The 26,359-nt window shown below is 42.1% G+C and overlaps 1 protein-coding gene across 1 annotated transcript in view; it reads left to right on the top strand.

Moving 5' to 3' along the window:
• Nucleotides 1-3,442: 3,442 nt before the first annotated feature.
• The window catches only part of LOC126088582 (aromatic-L-amino-acid decarboxylase), a 211,129-nt gene continuing 188,212 nt past the window's right edge, over nt 3,443-26,359 (top strand). Inside the window, exon 1 of the mRNA XM_049906780.1 lies at nt 3,443-3,589. The gene's annotated coding sequence lies outside the window, so the exon portion shown is untranslated. The remainder of the gene's footprint in view (nt 3,590-26,359) is intronic.

Raw genomic sequence — 26,359 nt, 5'->3', positions numbered from 1 at the left:
CACGTGTTCCAATATTTCTACGGAATCCAAACTGATCTTCCCCGATGTCGGCTCCTACCAGTTTTTCCATTCGTCTGTAAAGAATTCGTGTTAGTATTTTGCAGCTGTGACTTATTAAATTGATAGTTCGGTAATTTTCACATCTGTCAACACCTGCTTTCTTTGGGATTGGAATTATTATGTCCTTCTTGAAGTCTGAGGGTACTTCGCGTGTCTCATACATCTTCCTATCCAGATGGTAGAGTTTTGTCAGGACTGGCTCTCCCAAGGCCGTCAGTAGTTCTAATGGAATGTTGTCTACTCCCGGGGCCTTGTTTCGGCTCAGGTCTTTCAGTGCTCTGTCAAACTCTTCACGCAGTATCGTATCTCCCATTTCATCCTCATCTACATTCTCTTCCATTTCTGTAATATTGTCCTCAAGTACATCGCCCTTGTATAGACTCTCTATATACTCCATCCATCTTTCTGGTTTCCCTTCTTTGGTTAGAACTGGGTTTCCATCTGACGTCTTGATATTCATACAAGTGGTTCTCTTCTCTCCAAAGGTCTCTTTAATTTTCCTGTAGGCAGTATCTATCTTACCCCTAGTGAGATAAGCCTCTACATCCTTACATTTGTCCTCTAGCCATCCCTGCTTAGCCATTTTGCACTTCCTGTCGCTCTCATTATTGAGACGTTTGTATCCCTTTTTGCCTGCTTCATGTACTGCATTTTTATATTTTCTCCTTTCATCAATTAAATTCAATATATCTTCTGTTACCCAAGGATTTCTACTAGCCCTCGTCTTTTTACCTACTTGATCCTCTGCTGCCTTCACTACTTCATCCCTCAGAGCTACCCATTCTTCTTCTACTGTACTTCTTTCCCCCACTGCTATCAATTGTTCCCTTATGCTCTCCCTGAACTCTGTACAAACTCTGGTTTAGTCAGTTTATCCTGGTCCCATCTCCTTAAATCCCCACCTTTTTGCAGGTTCTTCAATTTTAATCTGCAGTTCATAACCAATAGATTGTGGTCAGAGTCCACATTTGCCCCTCGAAATGTCTTACAATTTAAAACCTGGTTCCTAAATCTCTGTCTTACCATTATATAATCTATCTGATAGCTTTTAGTACCTCCGGGATTCTTCCATGTATACAACCTTCTTTTATGATTCTTGAACCAAGTGTTAGCTATGATTAAGTTATTCTCTGTGCAAAATTCTACCAGACGGCTTCCTCTTTCATTTCTTCCCCCCAATCCATATTCACCTACTATGTTTCCTTCTCTCCCTTTTCCTACACTCGAATTCCAGTCACCCATGACTATTAAATTTTCGTCTCCCTTCACTATCTGAATAATTTCTTTTATCTCATCGTACATTTCATCAATTTCTTCGTCATCTGCAGAGCTAGTTGGCATATAAACTTGTACTACTGTAGTAGGCGTGGGCTTCGTGTCTATCTTGGTCACAATAATGCGTTCACTATGCTGTTTGTAGTAGCTTACCCGCACGCCTATTTTTTATTCATTATTTAACCTACTCCTGCATTACCTCTATTTGGTTTTGTATTTATAACCCTATATTCACCTGACCAAAAGTCTTGTTCCTCCTGCCACCGAACTTCACTAATTCCCACTATATCTAACTTTAACCTATCCATTTCCCTTTTTATATTTTCTAACCTACCTGTCCGATTAAGGGATCTGACATTCCACGCTCCGATCCGTAGAACGGCAGTTTTCTTTCTCCTGATAACAACGTCCTCTTGAGTAGTCCCCGCCCGGAGATCCGAATGGGAGACTATTTTACCTCCGGAATATTTTACCCAAGAGGACGCCATCATCATTTAACCATTCAGTAAAGCTGCATGCCCTAGGGAAAAATTACGGCTGTAGTTTCCCCTTGCTTTCAGCCGTTCGCAGTACCAGCTCAGCAAGGCCTTTTTGGTTATTGTTACAAGGCCAGATCAGTAAATCATCCAGACTGTTGCCCCTGCAACTACTGAAAAGGCTGCTGCCCCTCTTCAGGAACCACACGTTTGTCTGGCCTCTCAACAGATACCCCTCCGTTGTGGTTGTACCTACGGTACGGCCATCTGTATCGTTGAGCCAAGCAAGCCTCCCCACCAACGGCATGGTCCATGGTTCATGGGGAGTCACTGTCAATAACAGGCAAAAATCGACAGTATTCTGAATTCCTTAAATGGGCAAACTGTATATATACGATGAATGAAAACCTTTTTTATATATTATTTATTGTACGAAAGTGGTACAAAGCTGTATCACTTTTCAACATAATCTCCCCCATGCTCAATGCAAGTCCTCTAGCGCTTACAAAGCTCGTAAATTACTTTAGAAAAAAATTCTTTTGGTAGTCCGCGCAACCACTCATGCACCGAGTGGCGTACCTCTTCATCAGAACGGAACTTCTTTCCTCCGATTGCCCCTTTGAGTGGTCCAAACATACGGAAATCACTTGGGGCAAGGTCTGGTGAGTATGGTGGATTAGGAAGACACTCAAAACGCAGGTTTGTGGTTTTTGCAACTGTCGTACGGGCGGTGTGGGGCTTTGCATTGTCAAATTGCAAAAGGACACCTGCTGAAAGCAATCCACAATGGTTTGATTTGATTGCAGGCCGCAGATGACTTTTTGACTTTTTAGGAGACCTGTGCATGATGCACTGGTGTCAGTGGTCCCTCTAGGCATGTAATGCTCCAAAATGACGCCTTTTTCGTCCCAAAAGAGAGTCAGCGTAACCTTCCCTGCTGATGGCTCTGACAGAAACTTCTTTGGTTTTGGTGATGAGGAATGGCGCCATTCCTTGCTCGCTCTCTACGTTACCGGTTGGTGTAAGTGAACCCAGGTTTCGTCCCCAGTAACGATTCTTGCAAGTAAGCCATCACCTTCTCGTTCAAAGTGTCGAAGAAGTTCTTCGCAAGCATCACCCTCAGTGCGCGTGTTCCACTCGTACCAGCCCAGTTTTTATCTTAGAAATAGCATGGCTTTGTGGCGGAGGTATCGCGCGAGATAGGACTCCGGATACGATTGTGAGCTGACGGTCCTCATCGATTCATCCGTTTAGCACAAGGGTCCGCTCGGCGAGCGCACTTAACTAGTGGAAGCTCGCCAGATTTACGGCTCGCTTGAAGCTGACGAGGAGGCGGAACTGAAGCAAAGGTGGAGGACTCCGAGAAAGAAAAGGGGGAAGCGAAGCGACAGAAAGAGAGCAGGTGGCTGTGACGGAGGCTGCAAGTAATTGGCGTCCTGAGGGGAGGTTTGGTAAGGGGGGGAAGTGGGGAAGGGTTGGTGGGGTGGAGACGAGTGGCGGTGGCAGTGATTGCGAGCGCAGTTGTAGCAAGGTGAGTGCGGGCCGGATCGATACCCCCACCCGGGCCGCGCCGGGACAGCCCTTATAAAAGCTACAGCAGCGGGGCACGGCCCCCACCGCCCGGCCAGCCAGCTAGGCAGCGCACGACAGCCCCGGCACGTCACACCACACGACGGCGCGCGCGCTCGCCAGCCAGCCAGCCAGCCTCCACCGCGCCAGTTCGCCGCACACCTCCGCTCGGACACCACGGTACTGCCAGCTACAGCAACCCGCAACAGGTGAGTCACTGGGCCTACAGCGCAACCGCCTCAGACAGCCGCTAATGACCCGCGTCCACAGCGTGCCAGTACACTAGGCGGGCGACGCCGAGTGCACGCGGCGAAACATCAGCTCGGCACGTGCGCAGCGGCCTGCAACACACACAGACGCTCACCGCTACACGTTTCGTATCTAAGTCCTTTATAAGGGACAAACGTTTAGTGAGATACTCGCTCATCTTTTATGCGTCTGAACTGTCCTAGTAGCGCCAAATCACAATAACACTGTATCCGCATAGCAGTACGCCACTTTTTAACTGAATATATTTTATTTCCAACAAGGAGGGCAGAGGTTAGTTTACCTGCTGATGTGTACCGTGTTTCTGCGTACGTCGAGACTAATGAGGTACGAGTTTTAAGCTTGTGTGACATGGTTTAATTATTACAAAGGTTTTAATGTGTTGTCAGCGTAGATGACGTATTCCAGTTGTCTGGAAGTGATCAGCCCCACACACATTCTGTCGTGAGCCTTTATTCTATAGTTCAGTCGGGATTTTAATAGCACATAGCACACTTGGACATTGGAATACTTGATAATTTTACATTCTTTGTGATCTGACATGATTGCGTACGTGAAAATGAGAGAGAGTATAAGTAATATCTCTGTCTGTCTCTGTGTGTCTCTGTGTGTGTGTGTGTGTGTGTGTGTGTGTGTGTGTGTGTGTGTGAGAGAGAGAGAGAGAGAGAATACTGGAATAAGATAATCTCATAGCTTCAAACACAGGTAACGCAAATGACATATTTCGAGTCATTAGTAAGACAGTGGGAGACGCAGTTCGTATACGAAAGAGATGTGTTCAAAGACAATCGGTCTGTCTACCAAAGACTGTGCGATTTGTTTTAATTGAAACTGGAGATATACACAGAAAATCAGCGCCGATGGTTTAAGTTCGTAGTACATTTAGGATGGAGTGGGAAGTTCTAGAAAACCTGAATCGTCACATACTTAAAGAAAAGGAAAAAAAAAGACACTTAATACGAAATTTCGCTTAATGTAGCAAAGACCAATTCTCAGGCAGAGAAACTACCGAATAAACTGTAGTCTTACCTTTGACTGCGATGTTTCGTTGCTGGGCTGGGGTGAAGGTAGTTGAGTATCTGCTCTTCATCTGTATAAAGGCAGATATACTCCACGACTGAGATAGTCAAGATGTTTTAAATGTTAAAGGATCACAATCTGCAACAGAAGAATTTTTAGTGTCAGACGTCGTCATAGCGATGCTAATGTGAAGATGTGTACTCACGTGATTCTCTTGAGGGATATGTTACTGCTGTTGTTGTTCATGCTGCTGCTGCTGCTACTCCTAGTTATGCCCAGCTTCCAATAGTTGTGGATGGTTGAAGTTTCTAATAGTTGTGTGCAGAGGGCGATACCTCTGTATAGAGTTGTATGACGAAGGAGTTGGATATTGTGCTAGTGTGTTATTGCAAAGATGTCTGTTATGTATAATGAAGTGTTGGTTTGGCAGTCAACCTGAGGAGTGTCATGGTTTTGTCAGCAGCCAAGGCAAAATACTTGGTAACAAAGTATTTGGTGGTCTGGAGACACTCGAGGGATGGGAGGAGAGGTTAATTAAAGTTTAGGTTCTAAATTTCCTGCAATATTGAAAGGGCAGCTGGGCTGGTTTTGAGAATAGTTCATTTCCCGACAATATTACGGCAGGAAGAGTCTGTCGAAGATTCCTTACGAATTAATCAAAACACTCGAGCGCACGGACAACAATGGCAAGATCTGATCTGGTTGAAGTGGAGCTTTGAGTATCAAGTGGAGACAAAAACTAACAATTATTTATATTGCTCCTCCTGCACATATTTATTGGGATTTATGAAAGAACATAGGATGCTTGGATTTTATTGACGTCTCCCATAGCTCTTTTGTTAACCGGCTGTTCCCGCCCATCATTAAACGGCAGTGATTGTCTTTTTCACAATCTAACGGGAAAATTAGATAGTGCACTTATACCACACCAGCCAGAACAGCATATTTATGGAATATCTTGCCCAAAGTGTGACCAAGGTACGGTGGTTAAGGGCAGTCACGCTTGACGACAGAAATCATCTGTTCAAATTCCAATTAACTAATATTTTTCATTGTTTTATACATTTCAGTTCAGTTCGACAGCGATATTTACTTGATGTACCCGAAAGCTTAAAATATGCTGTAAAATAGGGGTCGGTGAAATATGGAAATCAAAGTGCAATGAAATGAGATCTATCTATCTGTCTATCTTAATATCTCACCCCCCCTCTCTTTTACCGATGAAATGAGAGTTCACATAACTCTTCTATCCGCCTTCCATAATACTGATTTTACATGATCGTCCAATTTCATATCACTTGATGTTGTTACCCCTAAATATGTGACGTGCTTGTGATCGACTTTAAAAAAACAAAAGAAATTCATTAAACGACGAAGGAGATAAAATTTTGGATTATCCCTGAAAACAATGGCGTGTAGGTTTATGTTTCAGGGTCATCAATAACGATGCCATTAGAGGCGGAACTTCTAAAAGCTCTAGAGCGGCAGTGAGCGTTATACACGAGTCTGCAGGGGTTTGGAGAACCGGTCGAGATCCGCATTCTCCATAGTGAAGAGGACTTCGGTTACCGGTTGAAGCTTTAATTCTGCAGAACTTTCGTTAGAACATAGATTTTTTCCCTTCAACTTTGTTCTACTTTTACTCGTAAAACCGGAGTAAAGGAAGGGCTGACATTTTTCAGTCACGTGTGTAAAGAGAATTGCTGCAAAGATCTTTTCCACTAATATAATCGTAACGTGAGTTGGAACTCGATTATGAAAACGACACTGGAGAAATACTTCGAAGGTTTAGGACGCCGTTTCGTCAGTGAAAAGGTTGAAAATTCAGGAGAAAGGAACAAAGTACGACTGAATGAGAAAGCAGGTTGCTGAATGCCTACCCTTTTGCTGAGATCATACAACGTATGTAGTGCAATTAGAAGATATCCATGTTGTTGTAATGTAGCAAGCGTCAGTCTTTGCAAAGGTATTGAAATATCCTACACCACCACATAAAAAAATTTTCATCTGCAAATAATACTGATGTAATGGTTTGTCACACTAGGCAAACGTAAAATACGTCACATCTTGAGGAAGGCAACAAATACCGAAACTGGTGGCTTCCACCCCTTGAGTTGTTTAAAAAGGCCATTCGTTGTCGACAGTGTTCAGAGCTTGTTACTGAGCATAAGGAAAAGATCACAGGGAATGGTCAAGGAACTGAATCTGCCGCACAGGGTGAAGTGCTGTGTGGCGACTTTTCATACCAACCAGTATCATTGAATACTCACGAAAAAATTTTAAAACAGAATAAACTTTCACGTTACCTAGTAATACCATAAGAAATTTTGTGCTACATCTTAGAGCGTCTCATCGTGTACATTTGGCTTCGGATAGAAGAAAGATATTTGTTTTAGCACTACCGGGATTAATTACCCTCCCACATCTAAAGTCCATTTGCCATGGAGAGGGTTGTAGCAGAAAACAGTCTGAACATTTGTTGAAGATACTACTGACACAGATTTCCACGAAAACTTCCTAACGGATTAAAACTGTGTGTCAGGCCGAGACTAGAATTCGTACTTTATTTGCATTGCCTAGGGAAAGTTTCGGCTTCGTTTTCCGATCCAAGGGTTTGTTTCCCCATGTGACACAGTTTTGTCATGAAGTTTCATTACAATGAACGCTATACAAAGTTATTTGAGTAAAAGTTCTGTTTCGTACACAACACAGACTGCAGCTATAGCGCACTCTGCAATACAATTTCTCCCAGGAAAGTTAGTACAGAGAGGTATGCTTGAGAACTTCCGTGGAATGTGAAACAGAAACAGCCAGACATTGGTGGAATGAAGCCGTGAGTCGCCGGCCGCGGTGGTCTAGCGGTTCTGGCGCTGCAGTCCGGAACCGCGGGACTGCTACGGTCGCAGGTTCGAATCCTGCCTCGGGCATGGGCGTGCGTGATGTCCTTAGGTTAGTTAGGTTTAAGTAGTTCTAAGTACTAGGGGACTTATGACCTAGGATGTTGAGTCCCGTAGTGCTGAGAGCCATTTGAACCATTTGAAGCCGTGAGTCAGATTTATGTGCTTTCGAATGACTCGCTTGGAAAGAGGGTTGGATACATTGGATCAAGGTCCGACTTCAAAGTCCGTGTCAGGAACCGTTTTAAACTGTTATGAAGTTGCTCTGCGTTGTAAACTCTCCCACACAGTGTTTCACGCTTATTTCCCAACGTTTCCTGAAGTCAAATCAAGTTTAGGAATTTATGGGCTCATCTTAGTGGTCCAACTGTAATGATGCCCCCCCCCCCCCCCACCCAACTGATGAACTTAGTTGTTGATGGGATATTCAACTCTTAACAAACTTGAAAGACCACGTTATTACAAGGTCAGATTAGAAAGCAAAGGAAATTTAAAATATACGTGTTTATTATTATTATTATTATTATTATTATTATTCTTGGGAAAAAGCACCACCGCTACCAGTCTCACGCTGCCTCCACAATCTGGTCATCTGACGAAAACATGGACTCAGGCAGCTGCTTCTATATCATCGTACCGAAAACGTGAACATTACCTGGAGCTAGGTCGGAACTGTAGGGTGGGTGTTCCAGCCGCTCAGAAGCAGGATTCTGAGTACAGGGTTTCTTTCCCCACTTGCGTGATAGATGTGATTATCTTGAAGTAAATCCCACCTTTTGAAAGCTTCCCTCTCCTCCTCCTCTTCATTTTGGGTTTCAGATCTCGCAGTAGCTCACAGCTGCTATCATTCCATGTATGGCCTCTAGGGTGTAAAGGATTAGCGGTATACCTTTCATATCCCAAAACACTGTCATCTTGGCTACAGGAGCTTGCTTTCGAACACTTTTGCTGTTGGTAAAGATGGATATTTCCACACCATCCTCTGCAACATACGATGTCATTCGTAGTGATGGACCCACATCTTAACAACAGTTACTGTGCGACGAAGTCCTCTCCTTCCCTTCAAACCGCTTTAAGGGGGGGGGGGGGGGGTGTAGGACGTCAAACGGGCCGACTTGGAGCAGGTGAGACACCACAGGGCATTTTAATTTCCACTGTCTATACTTTTACAAATAAATTCATAAAACTTTGTCAGCATGAGCAGGAAGGATTCAGGATTCACACTCACAGCAATGGAAGTTCAAAAACATAGCAAAATATTTTTTTACATGTGAAATTTCATCATTTTTTCACTTAATATTGACTGCATTTGTTCCTGTAGGTACACCTTTCTTTATAAGTAAGAGATTCTTAGGCATCTAAAAAAAAATTTTGTTATGTTTTTGAACATCCACTGCTCTAAGTGTGATTCCTGAATCCTTCCTGGTCATGCTGACAAAATTTTATGAATTTATTTGTAAATGTATAGACAGTGGAAATTAAAATGTCCTGTGGTCTCTCTCCTGCGCCAAGTCGGCCCCTCCCTTAAATGTGATTTCGACATCTCCAAAAGCTCCTGTTTGTGTTTGTCAGTTGAAGTGGTATTCAACGAGCAGAAACTTGGTGATAATTTAAAGATTCGTTGACGATTGCAAGTTTTGAACCGTGACTAACGTACAACTCTTCCGCAGTATCATCAGTTCTCGCGCAACGGTCGTCGCGAACCGGACGGTCAGCTGTCTCGACTTTCCCGTCCGTTTTCGAATGAATGGCCTACCCTGATGTTCTCCGTCGCCTACAGATAAACGCCCGCTTTTAAAACGATCTATGCACTCGAAAATCTTCGGTTCACTGAAACAGCCATCATACTGCAGCTGCATTCTGCAGATAATCCCTACATCTGTAGTCGCTTCAGAATGCGGGAAACGGTCACACTCCACATTTCTTACTTGGCGCATGCGGACAATGGAAATCTGATACTATGAATAAAGTTATTCACTGAACCAACACAGGTATCGCACGAGAACAGAGAGGTAAAGGCAAGCCACTGTCAACCTACAGTGCAGAAAATTTCATCTTCAGTTATTGATCTGTCCTTGTATCTTTGGAGAAATCCTGTTGCGCATATATTTCAAAAGTGTACATTCTTTTCGGTTCAAGACCTTTAAGGTACGTAATAGATCAGCACACAATGCAAAGCACACTGCACGTGCCATTACAATCGTCAGCTTGCGCTCTACATGCCTTAGAGAAGGGAGAATGTCGACTATAACTCGTTCTCCTTGAAACAGCCGGCCGTAAGACTGTGTGTGTGTGTGTGTGTGTGTGTGTGTGTGTGTGACTTCTGCCAACACCGCAGCGTTCACCAATACGAAAAAATGGCTCTGAGCACTATGGGACTCAACTGCTGAGGTCATTAGTCCCCTAGAACTTAGAACTAGTTAAACCTAACTAACCTAAGGACATCACAAACATCCATGCCCGAGGCAGGATTCGAACCTGCGACCGTAGCGGTCTTGCGGTTCCAGACTGCAGCGCCTTTAACCGCACGGCCACTTCGGCCGGCTTCACCAATACGTTTTCTGTTTTTATCGTAAGTGTGTATGAGGATATTTGTACAAAGTGACTGATGGCAAGAACGCAAATGAACAGAGGAGCCTAATGGCGAGAGAGACTGCTCCACTCAAAGGCAAGGGACACATTTTTTTGTCGTTACCCGGTATTACAACCGAATAACTTGCTAATTCAAGTACTGATGTCAGTGAGATTTCTTAAAGGTTTGGATGTAAGTAACCATTAAAGAGAGGTGCAATTGTAGCCACATGCGTCAAAAACAAATGTGAACTAGAAGCGCAAGCCGAAAGAACAGGGGTAAGAGCCAATCAAGACAAATGTTACACAATTTATCTGAGTTTCAATGCAACATGTACTTCAGGTATCCGTTCCTGATATCATGGAGGGTTTAGCGACGATAGCGCTCAGAGGGACAAGGAGCAGCTTGCAATTGTGATTTTCTTAAGCCGGAAGTCGTGGTCCACATAGATTGCGAGAGTTAAGTTTTCAGATTTCGTGTAGAAAGTTTACAATTTTCCATTTCAGATGGAGGCGACGTCTCGATTGTACAATATTAGCAAACTCAAAAATTTGACTCAACCACTTACAATTCGTAATGAACCTCACAAATCACACGACGCTTTGCGAGAGCAGGACCCATTTTAAGGTAAAATATACAAGTCATTAAAAAAAAGTTAATACTTCAACGGACCTTTCGTGGATGTTGATTATCTATAATGACATACAGTCTGAAAAAAAATTGCACAAATATTCATTCGGATCGTGATAAGATTTCAAAGCTGTGCAGGTGTTGTAAGCTTACATTAAATGGTCAGAAATGTGAAGGTGTACTGTTCACAAAACGAAAACTCATAATATCCTAGGACTGCAAAGTCAACGAATCACGAGTGGAATCGATGAATACATAGGAGTACAAATATCCGAGGGTAACAACGATCACATAGGCTCAGTCGTGAGTGTGGGTAAAGTAGGTGGGAACTTGGGTTCATTGGTAGAGTACTAGGGAAATGCTGTATCTGCAACGCAGATTGCTTACAAAACACTCGGGCGACACATCCTAGAATGCTACTCGTGTCTAGGATCTGTACCAGGTAGGACTAGAAGGGGATATGTATTGAACGTATACAGAGAAGGCTAGCACGAATGGTCAGTTTCGTTTGTCTCCTGGTAGAACGTCAGAGAGCTGCTGAAGAGACTGAACTGGCAGGCGTTTGAACATGGACGCAATCTATCCCGAGACAGCCTGCTTGCTAAGTTTCAAGAGCCAGCTGTAAGTGATGAATCTGGGAACATACAACCCCGTCTGTATCTCTCCCGTAGCGTTCACAGGAACAAGATTAGACTAATTACTACGCACACGGCAGCGACATTCTCCTCATGCTCCATGCGTCACTAGAACAGGGATAAAGCTCTAATAGGAAGTACCCTCTTCCATCCACTTCTCCGCCGATTGCAGAGCATGGGTGCAGATACAGAATTTCAATTAAAAAGAAACAAACAAAAGGCCAATTTTTTGTGAAATTATTTGCCTAAAAGTAAGAAATAATACAGATATGAGAAACATTTGACGCGTCCGTGTACAGTAGCTGAGATGCTCATACGTTAGTGACGTAACGCTAACAGACAGAAGAAAGCTTTTATAAGTTCTATGGTTTTTGATATACATTACAAAAGTGCACCCAGATTTGTCGAACAGTCACTTTTTCGAAATCAAAGTGCACTGAACATTTTTTTCTTTTTTTTTACCAGACAGTTTCGCGATTCCTTATTATTGTACAGTTTTACACTATTGTTACAACAATAATGTGCAAACAATTTCAAACATAGCATTATTAAATCTGAAAGGGCTACAACTTGAAATAAAAAGAGACGCCAAATGCAAGAAGAAAATATGTATTTGGGAAAGACTTAGTAAAGGACTCCACATGACAATTGGCTTTGAAGCGAGTACGTATTGGACACGCAGAGAGAGACACACCTCATTTGTTGTACAGGATTTCGAACAGCACTCAAAGGGGCATCAGATTGTTTCCCTAATCTTTTCTTTCTTCTAGAAAATCAATTTACAAAACGTTTGACTTTTTTCAAATTTGTTTTGTTTTTCAACTAAACACAAAGCGTAAAATGTAATATACTGAAATATTGATCGGTATTCAGCGAGTATACAGATCGAGAGAAAGCGGGGAAGTTACATTTTATGCTCTGCGTTGATGATTTTCGGTACTTCATTTACATTGCTATCAGGAGAAGCCGTCAGTGAAAGAGTCGAGTTATTCCTTGAACTATACATTTTTTCTTCGGTTACCCTGATTACCACTATTTTTTTAAAAAAACTAGACATCATGCTGGTCAGTTTGATACCCCATTTGTCTGTTTCCCACTCTTCATTTGTCCACGAAAACTCTGAAAAAGTCCAGTGTGATGTAGTATCGGCTACCTCGCGTATCACTGAAACTCCGTATATCATCGAATCTTTTCTTAATCTTTCCGAAAAGAGGAAATAAAAAATTAAAAAATGCGGTTCTTTGTTTACATCATCTGCCTACTCAGCGTACATGACATGTTTAGCACATTATTTTATCCAGATAGTCTTCATTGTAAAATGAAATAATTTTGAGAATTGTCCCAGTATCTTTTGTACGAATCAGGAGATGACGATTATTTGTGGAGTTGCTTTCATCGACCCGATGTACGCTCGATGTAGTGTTGTACCTATCATAAGAGTAATCATTGCAGTATCTTAAATTCCCCGACGCACGCGCGGATGTAATATTTATTTTAATCACTTGAATGTTACTTGCGGTAGGTCAATCAAAAAACTAGAAATTAAGCATTTTTTCGTTGTGTTCATTTACGTGCAGATTGTCATGATTCAAACGAGTATAAGAAATAGCAATAACGAGCATAGTTGTCGGACCGAGCGAGGTGGTGCAGTGATTAGCACACTGGACTCACGTTCGGGAGGACGACGGTTCAATCCCGCGTCCAGCCACCCTGATTTAGGTTTTCCGTGATTTCCTTAAATCGGTTCAGGCAAATTCCAGGATGATTCCTTTGGAAGGGTACGCCCGACTTTCTTCCCCAATGCAATGAGACCGATGACGCCGATGTTTGGTCTCCTCCACCAAATCAACCCAAACCATAGTAGTCGATCCACGAAGTGGAAAATTGAGTTGTAGCGTACGGAGAAAACAGCACCGAATTCCACGTAGGCTCTACAGAGGTTTCTTTTTATGTAGCTATCTATATCCGACAATTGGCATAGCTTTTTTGAATTCCAGCATGAAATGTGGTCAACGGCTTCTCTTTTCAGAAGTCTGTGCAAAAAAAATCCTGTAGAGAATACAGCTCAGGCTATAGCTTTTCTTAGGTGATATACAAGCCAGTCATGAACAAAACTTAGCCACTCCTGTAGGCCTATATATCTTTCACGTGAACGTAAGTCATAATATAGAGGTCCTAAATGTGTTGACAGTCGGCCTCTAGAAACTTCGGACTAGCTAACAGTAGACTATTTCTTATCAAGTTACCAAAGTATGTCCGTTGCCTTTTTGCTGCACGTTAATCAGATATGCGACCTAGTATGTTGGTATCCAACGTCGTTGAACATGAGACTTGATGCAACTGCTTTCTCAATGTGGAACTTAACCATTTCCGCCCGCAGCCAAGATATAAGCGCCGAGTCAGCATTTGATCTAAGAGGTAAAATGTTTTAGACTTTTGAGAATGGCTACATTTTGTTTCCACTATGTTTAGGTTTGAGCCAAAGAGAAAATTTAATCGACAACAACAACATTAGTTCCGGACAATATTTGCAAACGACACGGGTTACCGTATTAAAGTGATATTTGCAAATCCATTCAATGCATTGGTCACACTTCGTCTGACTTCCTGTCTGTTATTGATTCACAAGGGACTTACCTGTAACAATGTTATGCTGTTTAGAGGAGCTAATTTTTAACATAATTTAGCATTTTTTCCAGTGTAATTTTCGCCCATGTAGTTGTCCTCAGATTTTGCATTTTCATCTTCGCATGTCAGAACAGTTTCCATTTTCAGATACATGATTCACTTCTCCTACGTCTGAATGTTCACATAATAAATGGTTATCATTATTACCACCACCAAATATATGAGTATCACTACCATCATCTTAATTTGCGTCTAGTACTTCTTGTAACATTTTTTATTGCTTCCGTATTTCCTTCATAGGAATCCATATTCACTAAGTAAATACCTGCATTGCTTGACATCAGTCAACTGAATGTAACGTTATTTTTAAATTATCAGGTTTACTAAAAATCTAATTAGAACAAGCAATAAAAATTAACTAAAACAAACACCAAGTGGGTCCAAATTTTTATCAATGCCTATAGATGTAAATATAAATTTCATCATATGTTTGTAATACCTTAAACCACAAATGCACAAACAACTTAAAAATTTCTTCCAGAGAATCCAATAATAATTTAGAAAATGTCAGGTGTGATCAAATAGTAACAAATTTTCTAATTTCGCTGTTTTTATATATCCGATTTTAAATTTTTTTATTGTATTGGTACACATTTTCCTGATGTCTGTCTGTGTTTTCAGCTCTTTTGAATAATTAGTTTATTGTTGTCGGTTGAAAAGGCTATAAGTGCTGAGCGAATTTTTGCTTTCGAAAAAGATGGATCAAAGAATTTGCATTAAATTTTGCCTGAAAAATGGAATAAGTGCAGTACCGCATTCGAAATGCTGACTTTGCTTTTGGCGGATCTTGCAATATTTCTGGCTTATTCAGCCATCATATTAGGCTCCAGGAAGCTATTCCCAGGGCAGTGGAAATGCAAGAAGCATAGAGATGACGGAATGTGGGATGAGGTACCGGTGACAGATGTTAGATTCGGTACCACTCCCGTGCGAAAGACCGCCTTCATCATGCTGCTGCTCTGTGATTGGCTGCTGTGTTCGGCGGTAGGGCGCCAAAACGTTAAACTTTAGCTGCTATTATTAATTAAACCTATCATCCAAATTACTTCATTTTTTAAAATAAACATCTCTCAACAGCCAGCTGTCAGTCATTTCAAAATTATGAAAATCAAAGTATTACTAAAACAAAAGACTGACGATATTACTGCCGATGCACTTCGGTGGAGTTCGGGTCACGCCTTGCTGGCTTGGCGCGCGAAGCGTGTCGGGCAGTCCGGCTGTCCAGTTCTGACCGTTCCAGTACACAGACATGTTGTCTGTTATAGCAGTATTTGTTTCATGCAATTTTATTTACTACAGTTTCGACCATTGTTAGGTACAGACATGTTGTCTGTAATAGTGGTATCTGATTCATGTAATTTTATTCTTCAGTTCTGACGGTTCCAGTAGACAGACATGTTGTCCGTGGCAGGATGTATTTCATGTTATTTTAGCTAGATATAATGACTGTGGAAAGATATGTTCAATACGTTGTGATCAAGAATAGTTTCTCGTGTCTATATCAATAAAAACGCGAGTGGCATCCCAAATGAGTTCAGCCTCAAGAAAAAGAATCCACGACCTGCGTGCTGTTTTCTGCACTGGGGACATCACCACCATCATGAAGACAGCAGGTTAGTGAAGTGTACACAAACTTATGTATTCCACACAGGGCAGTGGAAACAACTAGGCACCTCACGTTTACTGCATGCACAGTACAAATGTGCTCAGTGACACGTCATCTGCAGTAATGCAGAGGAGGTAAAGGAGGATGAAAGTATTAACACCATCTCCCTTTTATTCCTTTTTCTTGCCGCAATCCATAACCAAAGTTTGTTCCGAAATCGTCGAATTCCGGTCAGAAACAATGACATACAGACATCGCTCAGGAATTACTGAATGAAGTCGGCAACGAATCAGAACTTCTCAAGAAATTTATAACAGGTGACGAAATATGGGTATTCGGGTGTGACGTCGAAACCAAGGCCCAATGGAAATTGCCTGAAGAGCCAAGACAAAAAAAAATGGACACGTTCAGTAACATGTGAAGGTTCTTCTTACTGTCTTCTTTGATTACAGCAGGATGGTGCACCGTGAGTTCCTGCCTCACGGTCGGTAAGGAATACAGGCACCACCTGGAAGTTGCGCGTCGTTCGCCAGAAGAAAACGACCAGAATTGCGGCAAGACCACTCGTGGACACTGTATCCCGATAGTGTTCCCACTCACACCTCAAAGCTTGTTCATGATTTTTTTGGCAAAAAACAAAACCGTTATGTTGCCTCAGCCACTGTATTTGCCGGACACGGCCCCCTGCGACATCTTTCTATTCCCGAGGCTGAAAGAACCGTGAAGACATCGTTTTGCCGCGACTGATGAGAGAAACAGAATTGCTGAATGAGCTGAACACCATAATGAAAAGTGAGTTCCGGAAGTGCTTCCAAGATTGGGACAAACGCTGAGACGAGTGTTATATCCGATGGGGATTACTTTTAAGAGGACAAAATGTTGATGAATAGATTCTTTAAGAAAGACAGATTTCCGTTATTTTTGACCACAGCTCGTATATGACCTTAGTAAAATACCAGGTGTACCGGTATTAAATGAGCGTTTTTTTTTTTTTGTGAAAATGAAACACTGATTATGAACTGAAAAGTAAAAACATTTTATTCAAAATACCGACCATTGCTTTCTATACATTTTGACCACCTTTCTGGCAATAGAAATGTTAGTCTTTTGAAGCAAACCAATCAGACACCCAATTTTCAACTTCTTCGTAGGAATCGAAGTGTTCCTCAGCCAATGCGTGTCCCATTAATGAAAACAAATGGTAGTTTGAAGGGGCCAAGTCTGGTGAATACGGCGGGTGGGGTAGCAGCTCCCAGCCAAGTGTTTTGATTGTATCCTGAACCAGTTTTGCTTTGTGTGCAGGTGTATTGTCGTGTAAAAAATTACTTTGCCATGTCTTCTGGCCCATTCTGGTCTCTTTTCGATCAATGCATAGTTCAAATTGATCATTTGTTTGTAGCGATTAGTATTCAGTTTCACCGGGTTTTAGAAGCCCATGATACACCACACCTTTCTGATCTCACCATACACAGAGCATTGTCTTCTTGCCGAATCGATCTGGTTTTGCAGTCGATGTTGATGGCTGTCCCGGATTAACCCATGATTTTTCCCGTTTAGGATTCTTAAAATAAATCCGTTTTTCATCGCCAGTAACAATTCGATACAAAATTCATTTTCTTTCATGTCTTTGAAGCAAAATTTGACAAATGGTTTTTCGGTTTTCCATCTCTTTCATTCACTTCATGTGGCATCCATTTTGCACACTTTTGGATCTTTCCCATAGCTTTCAAACGGTCAGAAATTGTTTGTTGTGCAACATTTAGCATTGCTGCCATTTGCTTCTGACTCAAAGTATCATCTTCATCCAATATTGCTTGCAATTCGGCGTCTTCGAACTTTTTTGGTGGTCTTCCATATTCCTCATTTCTTACATCAAAATCATTATTTCTGAACCGTTGAAACCATCTTTTGCATGTTGCTTCTGATAGAGCATGATCACCATACGCCTCGACAAGCATTCGATGCGACTCTGCAGCACTTTTTTTCAAAGAAAACAAAAAATTAATGCTTTCCGCAAATCATCACTTTCTAGTACAAAATTCGACGTTAACAACACCATGAAAACATATGATGATGTTTGTTCCATGACTTGATGTATACTAAATATCTTTGACAGATGTCATACCAACCAAACAAAAAAAATTAAGGCTCGTTCCCAACAAATGTTCCCCAGCGACACATTTATATCTTAACGCTCATTTCATACCGGTACACCTGGTATGTTCCCTCTTAGTAATCAAAGGTTAAGACTAGCGCCTCGGTTGATTTGAAATTAATTTCAGCTTTGTCAGCTTTTGCAGCAGTTTAGTCGTGCCGCAGCGCACAGGAAGTTTGGAATTCCACGGCCCTAACTGTTGCGTCTGGAGTGAAAAGTTGTGTAGTGCTTCAAGATTAAAGCGCATCCGGAACAATTAGGAACCGGAGCGTCAGCTGTAGGCGAAGTGTTGTGGCCGCATCTCGTAATTCGAGCCTAGGCAGAATGCTGCCAGCTCGCTTCTCTCTGCGGCTCGCACTGCCGAAACCGGAGATTGTGAATTTCCTGCTCCTGTGTGCCTAGGCGAGAGCTCCCCTCCGTAGTCAGACTGTGGTACGGAGAGTCGAAAGTAAGGCTGCAGAGGACGTTCAAAGTCCATATAATATGCAGTCTTTGGGAGAGAGAGAGAGAGAGAGGGAAAAAAAAGAACAAGAAGAAAGTAATGTAATATAACCGACAGCCTCTTTAAAAACTGCGTGTGAAAGATTTTCGTGTTTTGTGATACGCCTGGTCCGGGTTTTTACGGCGTAAGTCATTACTGCAGTCGAATGACGTAGCGACGTCCTTGCGTAGGCTATACGCCGTGTGTGGACGGGGAATGACCATCAACCGGTTCTGCGAGTCACACCTACTTCGCCGTTAGCCCCTGACAGCGGCTTTCAATTGAAAGCACTGACGTCAGTAGCGGAAGCTTTCCCCGTCGTTCCCTTCCATATCAAGCTGTTTCCGGTAGCAGTCGATATCGAAAATTATAGTTGAAGAGGTTCTTTCAGGCAGAATATTGCACCATGCTGCACGGAACCGACAGTAGTACAGTATTTGGAAAACCAGCTCCGAGCACGGAATCCACAGCGAAGATGAAGGAATCTGGACTTCCACAGGTTATTAAAAACTGAAAGAAGAGGTACACAGACGAATGCAGAAGAGTAGTTCTCTCCATCCGCTCATACTGATTTAGGTTTCTCGTGGCTGTTTTAATGAGTCCGCAAGAACTTCATCTAGATTTATACTTCGCAAGACACCCAACGGTGTGTGCCGGAGGGCACTTTACGTGCCACTGTCGTTACCTCCCCGTCCTGTTCCAGTCGCGTATGGTTCGCGGGATGAACGACTGCCGGAAAGCCTCCGTGCGCGCTCGAATCTCTAATTTTACATTGGTGATCTCCCCGGGGTTATAAGTAGGGGGAAGCAATATATTCGATACCTCATCCAGAAACACACCCTCTGGAAACATGGACAGCAAGCTACACTACGATGCACAGCGCCTCTCTTGCAGAGTCTGCCACTTGAGTTTGCTAAACATCTCCGTAACGCTAACACACCAAATAACCCTGAGACGAAACGAGCCGCTCTTCTTTGGGTCTTCTCTATCTCCTCCGTCAACCCGACCTGGTACGGATCGCACACTGATGAGCAATACTCAAGTATAGGTAGAACTAGTGTTTTGTAAGCCACCTCCTGTGTTGGACTACATTTTCTAAGGACTCTCCCAATGAATCTCAACCTGACACCCGCCTTACTAACAATTTTATATGATCATTTCACTTCAAATCTTTCCTCCCAGCGCCGGCCGCGGTGGTCTCGCGGTTCTAGGCGCGCAGTCCGGAACCGCGCGACTGCTACGGTCGCAGGTTCGAATCCTGCCTCGGGCATGGATGTGTGTGATGTCCTTAGGTTAGTTAGGTTTAAGTAGTTCTAAGTTCTAGGGGACTGATGACCACAGCTGTTAAGTCCCATAGTGCTCAGAGCCATTTGAACCATTTTTCGTTCCTCCCAGCCCCGCTACAGTATCTGAGTACAGTTTCTATCACGGAAATCTCGTGCGCTTCTGGAATCGATTCCGCTAAACCTCTCGTTTAGCCAATTTTGAAATTACGTCACTGATTCTGGTTAGACAATATTATGGCTTCTCGAAACTGACCAACTCTTTTACACAAAAAATGGAAATTTTAGAATCTTCTCCTCACCTCACTTCTCCGACACGCCTCAACCCCGGATAAATTTCTGCACACGGCCAGCCATAAATCAGTTCAAATGAACATTGAGATGATTACTTCTTAAGATATGCTAGTACTTATCCAATACGGTAAACTGAAACCGCCCTCTTGCATCCGAACATCTCGAGGCATAAACTACGCTAGTCTCCTTGCAGCCCTGACAGTTGACACATACTGTGTTGCAGACTGTGAACATTACAGGACTGCTCTAGCTTTCGTGTTACGCGTCCGTGTAACTCAGCGCATTGACTGACTCACTACAGATGTTTTCTACTTTTTGGTGGGTTTAAAAATAGCGATTCCAGTCGTGAGACAATATGCTAATTACACATTTTTGTCATAGTCCAGATTTCTTAAACTTCCTTCAAGGAGAGGTTTGTAATGACATCGTGTTGTGTGTCTTTCAGAGACTGCATCAGCCACCAGTTAGAGCGAAAGACGCAAATTAATTACTTTCTCAGATCTGCAGGTCTAAAGTTAAATTATACGATTTCGCCAAAGCACAAATGCAGAATCTCCGTTTCTATGATACTTCGTTCCGTTGAAATAATTTACGTTCGTATTTACGCCCTTTTCGCTGGGAACATTGTGAAGGCAGGAGTGGTGGTGGTGGTGGGAGAGGAGGGAGTGCTGATACGCTTCCATCCCTGCTGACAGCGCCATGACGCCCATAATCACTTCGGTTAATACTAAAACGACTCAATATTTTCGTACATGGGGATAGTTTTGCCGAAAATATTTCAAAAACGACTTACCTTAGTACCGTGAGAATTAAAAAGCAAAAGCTTATTCTAAAGGCGTATCGTCTATAAGAAAGTATAATTTTCGAAAACGGGAACCTGGAAAATTCATAGGAATTACCACAGAATCAAGAACGTAGACATACCAGACACAGCGACTCTTACCTCATTTGGTGTGACATCAATGTACACTCGCATTACAGTAGATGAAGCTATCGACATCGTCACACAAGGACCGAAACAGCAAGGTTCAAAATGGTTGAAAATGGCTCTGAGCACTATGGGACTCAACTTCTGAGGTCATTAGTCCCCAAACAGCAAGGAAACACAACAAATGCACACATTGATGAAGCAGTGGCCATACTCGGACTGTAACAGCACAAAATTACTTGATGTACAACAAACAGTTTTATTCCCAACATGGACTGCCAATGGGATCATCGATTAGTGGCCTCCTAGCCAACATGTTCATGAACAACTTAGAGACAAGGTCTTCAAACACATAATAAAACCGAAAATATATATACTGGCATTGTTATGTCGATGACATGTGCCTGATAGACGAACCACATACAAACATAAAACAGCTACACAATTAAATAAAAGATTTACACTCATAAATTCACTTCACGTTAGAAACAGAAACGGACAGCACATTAAGTTTTCTGAGTTGCACCAAAAAGTAGTTCTCATGATTTCACAGTATTCAGAAAACCGACAGCCATGAACACCATCATTCACAATCTATCAAACCCACTGAACACAAGCAAACAAGTTTCACATACCTGCTCCAAAGATTAAACAGAACACCCGTAAGCAAACGAACCACACTCAGGAACTAAATACAATAAAACAAGTAGCGGCGGAAAACAGTTAGGATACCCATATGATAAACTAAACCAACAGAGAAAACAATGGAAATTTCAGGACATACATACACCTTCCACAACTGAGCTAGAAAACACACACACACACACACACACACACACACACACACACAGCACGAGAGAGAGAGAGAGAGAGAGAGAGAGAGAGAGAGAGAGAGAGAGAGAGGGGGGGGGGGGGGGAGAGAACAAATTCGGCTGTGTTGGTGAAGTCAAGTGTCCGTTAGAAACATCTGTGTGTGCGTAGGGAGGGAGGGAGGGAGACGTGTTCCCGCTTCTCAATAAGTCATAGGAAAGCAACAGTAAATAGCTCTGTTAAAGCATAATGTAAGAAACTGCCAACATGTGCCCGAAACGTCTTGGCAAAGAAAAATTAAGTTTAGCCGTAAAGTGATGTGGTAGCACGCAACGTCCACATTAATATCGTTTGGTTGCAGATGACACGCTGACAGTCGTGCAGATTGCAGGTTGTGCTTTTGTATTTGTCCGCGAACGGCGCCTGCGGATGGCCTCAATAATTGCAAGAGATAGTCGTGGTCGGAACATGGTCTTTCCAGTTGAGTGCATTATCGCGGAGCTAAGTGAATTAGAACGTGCGCAAACTATTGGTGGGTGCTTCCGTAACCGAGGTAGCCGAATTGTTTGGTGTTTCAAGGCGCACCGTATCGAAGATCTATGCCGCAGATAGGGAAAGCGGAAAATAATAATCCGCTAAGTCAAAACGCCGACGAAAGTGTGTGTCGTATGATTGTCTTCCACTGTCATTGAAGAGTTTCTGTAAGTCAGTTTTTGTGCAAGATGGCTCAGAGACTTCGGTTGTTCAACACAAAAATGTCATGTAATCTGGACTTCCGATTATTAGGTTCACATAGCTGTTGTATATTTTGTTCCTGAGTTTGTACAGTGAGCAGTGGCGGGTTTACATATAGGCCCACTAGGCACGGGCCTAGGGGCAGTACCTTCAGGGGGTGGCATTTTTTGCTCTGTACTCATTTTAACTTTTACGTTTTAAAATAACTGCGCTTATAAAAGAAAAAAAATGATATTGTTAAACAACTTGCTAGTTTAAATAAGCCTTAAGAACGAAATTTGGCAATACAAGTTTGGAAATATACATAGTTTACCTGGTGACTGAATGGAAATTTAACATTCGGTTTCTGTCTGGTATCACCGTCATGACTGTTCAAAAATTTTGAAGTAAGCTGTCAGGACGGTAATCTACAATACAATGTCTGAAACGTTATTATTCCGAGAATGTTGCCGGCTTGTACTTAACCCTACCTTATTTTCCCAATTAAAATACCGGGACCCCTGAAAAGCTGTGATGAACTATTCAACAGTTTCTTAAATACTGTAACATGTGTGGGCGTCAGTGTGTAAAACCCGACTCTACTGAAATTTCCTGTAGAAATTACGAGGAAGCATAGTCAACCCTCCATTACTGTAATTAATCTGAAAGCTCTGTGGTCGTAAATATCTGAGCCTTAACGGCGCACGTTTAACAAAACATATTGATACTCGGAATGTTTTACATTTTTAAACATATCTTTATACGAAAAGAACATAAGCAGAATACCTAATAATGTGTGAAATACACTTCACCACAGCTTAAAAATTTTATTTACTTACTTTTTTTGGCGAAAAAATAGAAGAAACCAACCTTTGTTGCTCATTTATTGTGGTACAGCCTGCAACAGAACACACTACATCAACTGCCAACAAGACAACTTAAAACTTCGTATTCTGTCTTCTCTGCCCATAGAAACTGCTAAAATGTAAAGATAAGTGGGATAAGAGTCGATCTAGCACACCTCACTGCAAGAAATTGCAAAAATTATTTGCTTTTAACATTAGAAAGACAGTTTCAAGAATATTCAGAATATATTTGCGTCCCATCTAAAACTCCGGTGACGAATTCCAGGCGGCACGTGTGCTGCTATTGTTCACTGACAACAGAGAAACAGGCGACAATGAAATTAAATTATTCTGCATTGTCGTTCTTTCATAGCACAGTTAGGTCGAGTAATCAGAGTTGGTCAGTTCATCGCCCCGTGTTTAAAGGAAAAATCTTTGTGCTCATGTGCGTTGCAGTACGATTGGAACTCGATATAGTCTTTCTTTCCTTCCACAATTTTTTTCTTTTGTTTTGAGTGTTGCTTGACAATTTTCTAAGTGCCTTAACATGAATAACAGTGGAAAAAGCAAACGCGCAAAATTAAGTGGGGCGGCATTTCGGAAATTATCGAAGGAATGGCGAGAACGAGAAGACAGTTCCAAAAACGCTTGCCACAGTAGATAAATTTTTGACAATAAATGTTGCTGGTTCGACTTCAAGTAGTACGGATGATATTTGTCACTGCAGTTGTTGTAAAAGAAGTAAGTACAAATTTTTGACAATAAATGTTGCTGGTTCGACTTCAAGTAGTACGGATGATATTTGTCACTGCAGTTGTTGTAAAAGAAGTAAGTACAGACGAAACAAAAGTTAAAAATGAAGAAAAGCAAATTGTTCCTGATTTTGAGTTTCACGAAAAGCTAAGTGTCGAGTCAGAAATTACAAAAATAAATAGCCTCGTTAGTGATGATCGTGCAGAATGGTGTGTCAATGAATCAACAATAGACATTCTCTTACAACGTGGCTTTAATCAAAATTCTAACGGTGATTTTTCTAATTCAAGAAGATGGTTGAAATGGCTTTGAGCACTATGGGACTTAACTTCTGAGGTCATCAGCCCTCTAGAACTTAGAACTAATTAAACCTAACTAACCAAGGACATCACACACATCCATGCCCGATGCAGGATTCGAACCTGCGACCGCAGCGGTCGCGCGGTTCCGGACTGTAGCCCCTAGAACCGCTCGGCCACTTCGGCCGGCTCCGAAAACTTCGCTGAGGCCGTACTAAAACGCCTGTTTACAAATTCCATTGATATTACTGACTGAAGCCAGTCATATGACAACGCAAGCAATATGTCAGGGACCTACACTAATTCGCTGGCACGCATTAAAGAACGAAATCTGAAAGCGCATTATGTGCTTCGTGCAGCACGTTCTTTGAATTTGGCACTAATGCTGCAACCTGTTGTCGGAAAGCATGCTCATTTTTCATTGTAGTGCAAAACCTTTATAATTTTTTCTCTGGTTCTACACAGTGCTGCGATAAACTTCTTTCTTGAAGACAGGAAGCAAAACGGTAAAAAGGTAATCAAAAACATGTTGTTCAGCAAGAGAGGAAGTGTGTGTAAGTCTGTATGAAAACTGGAAGGGCGTTATAAATGCCCTCACACATATTGCTAATAATACGTTTGTAACATCACTAGTGCGAAATGGCTTCAGCTTTACTGAATCAACTCAGCAGATTAGAAACAGTATTCATGATGACAGTTTGTAAGGACATACTCCAGAGATTTAATAGTGTAAATCTGAAATTGCAAAGTGTAAATATTGATACTAAAATATTGCATGAATTATATGAATTACTTTTAGGATTTATTGCATCTATTCATGGCATGTTCGACTATTATGAAACTAAATCCATGGAGATTGTGACTGATATAGACTATGAATGCATCTATAAAAGATCACGAAAACGCAAACTTCATGATGGCGAAGAAGCGGACTCGGAAGAAGTTTTTCTGACTGGAAGGGAAAAATTTAGAGTCGAAACATTACTTGTACGCCGAATCAGTGAGGAGGACGGAAAGCTATAGAAAACTGCTGGACTCCTTCACAGGTTTCAGTAACCTTAAGAACAGTTCACCTGGCGGTATTGCTGAACGTGCAGCAAAACTCCAAGTTGACATATGACACAGAATTACAGCCTTCCTTCCCTAGTGAAATCTTCTGAGATTAGTTATATACCAGTTGGAATAAGTAAATTTTTGCGAAAAGAGATGTTACAGTCCGCGTTTCCGAATGTTGACATTGCTCTTAAAATATCTCTATGCATGGCTTTTATAAATTCATCAGCAGAACGCTCGTTTTCGGCTCTTAAGAGTGAGCCGGCCGCTGTGGAGGAGCGGGTCTAGGCGCTACAGTCCGGAACCGCGTGACTGCTACGGTCGCAGGTTCGAATCCTGCCTCGGGCATGGATGTGTGTGATGTCCTTAGGTTAGTTACGTTTAAGTAGTTCATAAGTTCTAGAGAACTGATGACCTCAGATGTTGAGTCCCATAGTGCTCAGAGCTATTTGAACGATCTTAAGACTGAAATCGTACCTACGTTCTACGTTGTCTGAGGAGAGATTGAACGCCTTGTCCATTCTTCACATCGAAGCCGACCTGCTAACTGATAACCGTCTGAACTATGAAGATTTGATCAATGAGTTTTCTGCCGTCAAAGCCAGATGCAAACTTCGCTGACTGGTGAGTTAGTTTATTTACTCATATTAGTTTTAAAAATTTAAGATTGTAATGTGATTTATAAGAGCACAGTCATTGGATTTACAAACTACGTATTACCAGTTTATCTTACAACTGCTGATGGCAGAACGCGGAACTAAACCTCGTTTAAGTGCAGACGTGACCGAAGGCGCCCGACAATAGTAAACAATACCCGAATGACCCAGGTCACTCGGCGCTGTACAGTCGAGTCATTCTGATACTGTAGTAAATTGCAAATGATGGTGTCTGCTGAAATGTATAGTTATCGCGCAAATATACGTTATCGGAGAATACGACCAGGTGAAAAAGTGTTAATAAATAACGTAGTTCAGTTCTGCGATAAACACGTAAAAGCTCGTTAGAAATAGCTATGGTGAGAGCAGTAGCTGCAGTACAAAAATGTTCAG

This window comes from Schistocerca cancellata, chromosome 6, assembly GCF_023864275.1.
Source record: "Schistocerca cancellata isolate TAMUIC-IGC-003103 chromosome 6, iqSchCanc2.1, whole genome shotgun sequence".
In the NCBI taxonomy this organism is placed as follows: domain Eukaryota; kingdom Metazoa; phylum Arthropoda; class Insecta; order Orthoptera; family Acrididae; genus Schistocerca; species Schistocerca cancellata.
Note: the sequence above shows the minus strand (reverse complement) of the source record. Positions and strands in the feature narration are given on the sequence as shown.